The following is a 7,229-nucleotide window of genomic DNA, read 5'->3' as shown; positions in this document are numbered from 1 at the left end:
TTTACTGCACCTCCGTCCTGCCTGCTCTCACACCCTCAAACCCCACTACGACCCTCACAACCACTGCTTCCTCTTAGTCACACTTGCAGCTTCATCCTGTTGTGAAGCACATTATGCTAATCCATTTCAGACATCCAGAAAACCTGTGAACAGCGCATATATTAACTCACTAATGTGGAACCCGCTACCACATGGAGTGGGTGCGATGAACAGCATAGGTGCATTTAAGGGGACGCTAGAGAAACACACACGAGGAAGAAAGGAATAGAAGGATATGCTGATAGGGTGAGAGGAAGTGGGATGGGGGAGACTCGTGTGGAGCAGAAACACCGGCATGGACCAGTTGGGCAGAATGGCCTGTTCCTGTGCAGTGAATTCTGTGGAATTCCACTTTTCTTGCAGGGGAAGCAGGAACAGAACAGGAGAGCGATATCACAACAGGAGGAGGTCCTGCTACTCATCAAACTCTGACACCAATGGAGGAGGTCATTAACATAATTGACACAGAAAGAGGGCATGCAGCATCTGAGGTGCCAGGTTGGAGGCAAGGCACAGCAGGGTGTTGCACATGGTCCATTCTTATTTACTCTTTCTGCATAACTCTCTCATTCACACAGTCACACGCTCAGCATGACAACATCTCACTCATCTGCTGCTGCTTACCCTTGCAAAGGCGTGATTACTCCTTGTCCCTCTGCCCTTTAACTAGGTCCATCGGACTACTCGGGCCTTGCAGTCCATCACACTGAGCAGGGGAACACTCCAGAAGATGCACCATCACCAACTTTCACACTCCCGAGAACCAGCACAGAAACCGCCACCCCGCTTGGCATAGTTAGTGAGCTCTGCACAATTGAGCAGGAGCAAGTGGAGGGGGAAAGTACAGTCCAGGAACAGCTCATCGGAGGGCCAGCTCATGAATAGTGCAGAGATTCAGCCTTTAGGGGCCGGGTCTTTAAAACAAGGATTCATTCTGGGCATCACCAATTGTTCAATGCCTGCCAGGAACATTCCACAACAAGCCAGAGAGTGTGGAGGAGCTCACTATCAGAGATGGAGGAGGAGCTCACTATCAGAGAGTGTGGAGGAGCTCACTATCAGAGAGTGTGGAGGAGCTCACTATCAGAGATGGAGGAGGAGCTCACTATCAGAGAGTGTGGAGGAGCTCACTAGCAGAGAGTGTGGAGGAGCTCACTATCAGAGCGTGTGGAGGAGCTCACTATCAGTGTGTGGAGGAGCTCACTATCAGAGAGTGTGGAGGCGCTCGCTATCAGAGCGTGTGGAGGAGCTCACTATCAGAGAGTGTGGAGGAGCTCACTATCAGAGCGTGTGGAGGAGCTTACTATCAGAGAGTGTGGAGGAGCTCACTATCAGAGAGTGTGGAGGAGCTCACTATCAGAGAGTGTGGAGGAGCTCACTATCAGAGATGGAGGAGGAGCTCACTATCAGAGAGTGTGGAGGAGCTCACTAGCAGAGAGTGTGGAGGAGCTCATTATCAGAGAGTATGGAGGAGCTCACTATCAGAGATTGAGGAGGAGCTCACTATCAGAGAGTGTGGAGGAGCTCACTATCAGAGAGTGTGGAGGAGCTCACTATCAGAGCGTGTGGAGGAGCTCACTATCAGTGTGTGGAGGAGCTCACTATCAGAGAGTGTGGAGGCGCTCACTATCAGAGCGTGTGGAGGAGCTCACTATCAGAGAGTGTGGAGGAGCTCACTATCAGAGCGTGTGGAGGAGCTTACTATCAGAGAGTGTGGAGGAGCTCACTATCAGAGTGTGGAGGAGCTCACAATCAGAGAGTGTGGAGGAGCTCACTATCAGAGATTGCGGAGGAGCTCACTATCAGAGAGTGAGGAGGAGCTCTCTACCAGAGAGTGTGGAGGAGCTCACTATCAGAGAGTGTGGAGGAGCTCACTATCAGAGAGTGTGGAGGAGCTCACTATCAGAGATTGAGGAGGAGCTCACTATCAGAGAGTGTGGCGGAGCTCACTATCATAGCATGAGGAGGAGCTCACTATCAGAGAGTGTGGAGGAGCTCACTATCAGAGAGTGTGGAGGAGCTCACTATCAGAGATTGAGGAGGCGCTCACTATCAGAGAGTGTGGAGGAGCTCACTATCAGAGAGTGTGGAGGAGCTCACTATCAGAGATTGAGGAGGAGCTCACTATCAGAAAGTGTGGAGGAGCTCACTATCAGAGAGTGTGGAGGAGCTCACTATCAGAGCGTGTGGAGGAGCTCACTATCAGAGAGTGTGGAGGAGCTCACTCTCAGAGTGCGGAGGGGCTCACTATCAGAGAGTGAGGAGGAGCTCACTATCAGAGAGTGTGGAGGAGCTCACTATCAGAGAGTGTGGAGGAGCTCACTATCAGAGAGTGTGGAGGAGCTCACTATCAGAGAGTGTGGTGGAGCTCACTATCAGAGAGTGTGGAGGAGCTCACTATCAGAGAGTGTGGAGGAGCTCACTGTCAGAGAGTGTGGAAGCGCTCACTATTAGAGAGTGTGGAGGAGCTCATCTTCAGAGTGTGGAGGAGCTCACTATCAGTGTGTGGAGGAGCTCACTATCAGAGATTGAGGAGGAGCTCACTATCAGAGAGTGTGGAGGAGCTCACTATCAGAGCATGTGGAGGAGCTCACTGTCAGAGAGTGAGGAGGAGCTCACTATCAGAGAGTGTGGAGGAGCTCAGTATCAGAGAGTGTGGCGGAGCTCACTATCAGAGAGTGTGGCGGAGCTCACTATCAGAGCGTGTGGAGGAGCTCACTATCAGAGAGTGTGGAGGAGCTCACTATCAGAGAGTGTGGAGGAGCTCACTATCAGAGAGTGTGGAGGAGCTCACTATCAGAGAGTGCGGAGGAGCTCACTATCAGCGAGTGTGGAGGAGCTCACTATCAGAGCGTCTGGAGGAGCTCACTATCAGAGAGTTTGGAGGAGCTCACTATCAGAGAGTGTGGAGGAGCTCACTATCAGAGAGTGTGGAGGAGCTCACGATCAGAGAGTGTGGAGGAGCTCACTATCAGAGATTGTGGAGGAGCTCACTATTAGAGTGTGTGGAAGAGCTAACTATCAGAGAGTGTGGAGGAGCTCACTATCAGAGAGTGTGGAGGAGCTCACTATCAGAGAGTGTGGAGGAGCTCTATCAGAGAGTGTGGAGGAGCTCACTATCAGAGAGTGTGGAGGAGCTCACCATCAGAGAGTGCGGAGGAGCTCACTATCAGAGCGTGTGGAGGAGCTCACTATCAGAGAGTGTGGAGGAGCTCACTATCAGAGAGTGTGGAGGAGCTCAATATCAGAGCATGTGGAGGAGCTCACTATCAGTATGTGGAGGAGCTCACTATCAGAGAGTGGGAGGCGCTCACTATCAGAGCGTGTGGAGGAGCTCACTATCAGAGAGTGTGGAGGAGCTCACTATCAGAGAGTGTGGAGGAGCTCAATATCAGAGAGTGTGGAGGAGCGCACTATCAGAGATTGCAGAGGAGCTCACTATCAGAGAGTGAGGAGGAGCTCACTATCAGAGAGTGTGGAGGAGCTCACTATCAGAGAGTGTGGAGGAGCTCACTATCAGAGAGTGTGGCGGAGCTCACTATCAGAGATTGAGGAGGAGCTCACTATCAGAGAGTGTGGCGGAGCTCACTATCAGAGAGTGTGGAGGAGCTCAGTATCAGCGATTGAGGAGGAGCTCACTATCAGAGAGTGTGGAGGAGCTCACTATCAGAGCGTGTGGAGGAGCTCACTATCAGAGAGTGTGGAGGAGCTCACTATCAGAGAGTGCGGCGGAGCTCACTATCAGAGTGTGTGGAGGAGCTCACTATCAGACAGTGTGGAGGAGCTCACTATCAGAGACTGAGGAGGAGCTCATGATCACAGAGTGTGGAGGAGCTCACTATCAGAGAGTATGGAGGAGCTCACTATCAGAGCGTGTGGAGGAGCTCACTATCAGAGAGTGTGGAGGAGCTCACTATCAGAGAGTGCGGCGGAGCTCACTATCAGAGTGTGTGGAGGAGCTCACTATCAGAGAGTGTGGAGGAGCTCACAATCAGAGAGTGAGGAGGAGCTCACTATCAGAGAGTGTGGAGGAGCTCAATATCAGAGAGTGTGGAGGAGCTCACCATCAGAGCGTGTGGAGGAGCTCACTATCAGAACGTGTGGAGCAGCTCACTATCAGAGAGTGTGGAGGAGCTCACTATCAGAGAGTGCGGAGGAGCTCACTATCAGAGTGTGCGGAGGAGCTCACTTTAAGAGAGTGCGGAGGAGCTCACTATCAGAGAGTGTGGAGGAGCTCACTATCAGAATGTGCGGAGGAGCTCACTATCAGAGAGTGTGGAGGAGCTCACGATCAGAGCGTGTGGAGGAGCTCACTATCAGAGAGTGTGGAGGAGCTCACTCTCAGAGAGTGTGGAGGAGCTCACTATCAGAGAGTGTGGAGGAGCTCACTATCAGAGAGTGTGGTGGAGCTCACTATCAGAGAGTGTGGAGGAGCTCACTATCAGAGAGTGAGGAGGAGCTCACTATCAGAGAGTGTGGAGGAGCTCACTATCAGAGAGTGTGGAGGAGCTCACTATCAGAGAGTGTGGAGGAGCTCACTATCAGAGAGTGTGGAGGAGCTCACTATCAGAGAGTGTGGAGGAACTCACTATCAGAGAGTGTGGAGGAGCTCACTATCAGAGAGTGTGGACGAGCTCACTATTAGGGAGTGTGGAGGAGCTCACTCTCAGAACGTGTGGAGGAGCTCACTATCAGAGAGTGTGGAGAAGCTCACTATAAGAGAGTGTGGAGGAGCTCACTATCAGAGAGTGTGGAGGAGCTCACGATCAGAGAGTGTGGAGGAGCTCACTATCAGAGAGTGTGGAGGAGCTCTATCAGAGAGTGTGGAGGAGCTCACTATCAGAGAGTGTGGAGGAGCTCACTATCAGAGAGTGTGGAGGAGCTCACTATCAGTTCATGTGGAGGAGCTCACTATCAGAGAGTGTGGAGGAGCTCACTATCAGAGAGTGTGGAGGAGCTCACTATCAGTGTGTGGAGGAGTCCACCATCAGAGAGTGTGGAGGAGCTCACTATCAGAGAGTGTGGAGGAGATCAATATCAGAGAGTGTGGAGGAGCTCAATATCAGAGAGTGTGGAGGAGCTCACTATCAGAGAGAGTTTAGGAGCTCACCATCAGAGAGTGTGGAGGAGCTCACTATCAGAGAGTGTGGAGGAGCGCACTATTAGAGAGTGTGGAGGAGCTCACTATCAGAGTGTGGAGGAACTCACTATCATCTTGTGTGGAGGAGCTCACTATCAGAGAGTGTGGAGGAGCTCACTATCAGAGAGTGTGGACGAGCTCACTATTAGAGAGTGTGGAGGAGCTCACTATCAGAGTGTGGAGGAGCTCACTATCAGAGATTGAGGAGGAGCTCACTATCAGAGAGTGTGGAGGAGCTCACTATCAGAGTGTGGAGGAGCTCACTATCAGAGAGTGTGGAGGAGCTCACCATCAGAGAGTGTGGAGGAGCTCACTTTCAGAGAGTGTGGAGGAGCTCACTCTCACAGAGTGTGGAGGAGCTCACCATCAGAGAGTGTGGAGGAGCTCACTATCAGAGATTGTGGAGGAGCTCACCATCAGAGTGTGGAGAAGCTCACTATCAGAGAGTGTGGAGGAGCTCACTATCAGAGAGTGTGGAGGAGCTCACTATCAGAGAGTGTGGAGGAGCTCACTATCAGAGAGTGTGGAGGAGCTCACCAACAGAGTGTGGAGGAGCTCACTATCAGATAGTGCAGAGGAGCGCACCTTCAGAGTGTGGAGGAGCTCACTATCAGAGAGTGGGAAGAGCTCAATATCAGAGCGTGTGGAGGAGCTCACTATCAGAGAGAGTGGAGGAGCTCAATATCAGAGCGTGTGGAGGAGCTCACTATCAGAGATTGAGGAGGAGCTCACTATCAGAGAGTGTGGTGGAGCTTACTATCAGAGAGTGTGGAGCAGCTCACTATCAGAGAGTGTGGAGGAGCTCACTATCAGAGATTGAAGAGGAGCTCACTATCAGAGAGTGTGGAGGAGCTCACTCTCAGAGAGTGTGGGGAAGCTCACTATCAGAGTGTGGAGGAGCTCACTATCAGAGAGTGTGGTGGAGCTTACTATCAGAGAGTGTGGAGGATCTCAATATCAGAGCGTGTGGAGGAGCTCACTATCACAGAGTGTGGAGGAGCTCACTATCAGAGAGTGTGGAGGAGCTCACTATCAGAGCGTGTGGAGGAGCTCACTATCAGAGAGTGTGGAGGAGCTCACTATCAGAGAGTGTGGAGGAGCTCACTATCAGAGAGTGTGGCGGAGCTCACGATCAGAGTGTGGCGGCGCTCACTATCAGAGACTGTGGAGGAGCTCACCATCAGAGTGTTGGGGAGCTCACTATCAGAGAGTGCGGAGCAGCTCACTATCAGAGAGTGTGGAGGAACTCACTATCAGAGAGTGCGGAGGAGCTCACTATCAGAGAGTGTGGCGGAGCTCATTATCAGAGAGTGTGGAGGAGCTCACTATCAGAGTGTGGAGGAGCTCACTATCAGAGCGTGTGGAGGAGCTCACTATCAGAGAGTGTGGACGAGCTCACTATCAGAGAGTGCGGAGGAGCTCACTATCAGAGAGTCAGGAGGAGCTCACTATCATAGAATGTGGAGGAGCTCACTCTCAGAGAGTGTGGGGGAGCTCACTATCAGAGAGTGTGGAGGAGCTCACTATCAGAGAGTGTGGAGGAGCTCACTATCAGAGAGTGGGAGGAGCTCACTATCAGAGAGTGTGGAGGACCTCAGCAGCAGAGTGTGGAGGAGCTCACTATCAGAGAGTGAGGAGGGGCTCACTATCAGACCCTGTGGAGGAGCTCACTATCAGAGAGTGTGGAGGAGCTCACCATCAGAGTGTTGGGGAGCTCACTATCAGAGAGTATGGAGGAGCTCACTATCAGAGAGTTTGGAGGAGCTCACTATCAGAGGGTGTGGAGGAGCTCACTATAAGAGAGTGTGGAGGAGCTCAGTATCAGAGAGTGCGGAGGATCTCACTATCAGAGAGTGTGGAGGAGCTCAGTATCAGAGCGTGTGGAGGAGCTCACTATCAGAGAGTGTGGAGGAGCTTACTATCAGAGAGTGTGGAGGAGATCCCTATCAGAGAGCGTGGAGGGACTCACTGTCAGAGAGTGTGGAGGAGCTCACTATCAGAGAGTGTGGAGGAGCTCGCTTTCAGAGAGTGTGGAGGAGCCATCTATCAG

Source organism: Somniosus microcephalus, chromosome 15, assembly GCF_052327205.1.
Source record: "Somniosus microcephalus isolate GS21.2 chromosome 15, FLI_Smic_1.0, whole genome shotgun sequence".
Classification (NCBI taxonomy): domain Eukaryota; kingdom Metazoa; phylum Chordata; class Chondrichthyes; order Squaliformes; family Somniosidae; genus Somniosus; species Somniosus microcephalus.
This window is presented reverse-complemented; position numbering follows the sequence as displayed.